Source organism: Echinops telfairi, unplaced genomic scaffold, assembly GCF_000313985.2.
Source record: "Echinops telfairi isolate 266 unplaced genomic scaffold, ASM31398v2 ScPeMD7_7400;HRSCAF=8409, whole genome shotgun sequence".
Taxonomy (NCBI): Eukaryota; Metazoa; Chordata; class Mammalia; order Afrosoricida; family Tenrecidae; genus Echinops; species Echinops telfairi.
This window is the reverse complement of record NW_022111300.1, coordinates 58,351,728-58,352,907: the sequence shown is the minus strand read 5'-3', so window position 1 is coordinate 58,352,907 and position 1,180 is coordinate 58,351,728.

The window sequence follows — 1,180 nt, the reverse complement described above, 5'->3', positions numbered from 1 at the left end:
CAGTGGGTTATGAGACCATACTATTGGGTCGATCTGGGACAGTGGTACAGGAGAGAACTTTGGGGTCTCTCAGAGAGAGTGGGTTATGATGTACGGTTGGGTCTATGAGGGAGAGTGGTTAATGTTGTGTTATGTTGGGGTCTATCAGGGACACTGGTGAATGACAGTCCTTTGGGTCCATCAGGCTTAGAGAGTGTTAAGACAGTACTGTTGGGTCTATCCGGGACACGGGCTTATGACTGTACTCTTGTGTCTATCAAGGACAGTGGGTTAGGGTTCTAGTGTTGGGTCTATTAGGGACAGGGGTTATGACAGTCTACTACTGTTATTCTATGAGGGAGAGTGGGTTCTGACACAGCACTGTTGGTCTATCAGTGGGAGTGTGCTACGACACAGCACTGTTGGTCTATCAGTCAAAGTGGCTTATGAGAGCATGTTGGTCTATCAGGGTAAGTGGGTTATGAAAGAATACGGTTGCATATATCAAGGACAGTGGGCTATGACAGTATGATGGTCTATGAGAGAAATTGCGGTTACGGTAGAGAACGGTTGCATATATTAAGCACAGTGGGCTATGACCAAACTGTTGGGTTTATTAGGAATATTGTGTTACGACACAGTTCCGTTGGGTCTATCAGGGGCATTGGGCTATAACAGTACTCTTGGCCCTATCAGGAAGAGTGGGTTAGGAAGCAATACTCTTGGGTCGATGAGGGATATTGTGCTATAACAGTTCTATTGGCCCTATCAGGGAGAGTGGGTTAGAAGAGTACCATTGGGTCTGTCAGGGACCTTGGGTTAGGGCAGTACTCTTGGGTCATTCAGGGACATTGGGTTAGGGCAGTACTGCTGGGTCTATCAGGCACATTCGGGTAGGGCAGTACTGTTGGGTCTATCACGGACATTGGGTTAGGGCAGTACTGTTGGGTCTATAAGGGACATTGGGCTACGAGAGTACTATTTGGTCTATCAGGGTCATTGGGTTAGGCAGTACTGTTGGGTCTATCAGGGACATTGGCATAGGGCAGTACTGCTGGGTATATAAGGGACATTGAGTTAGGGTATTACTGTTGGATCTATCTGGCACATTGGGTTAGGGGAGTACTGCGGGGTCTATCAGGGACTTTTGGTGAGGGAGGTACTGTTGGGTCCATCTGGGACATTGGGTTAGGGCATTACT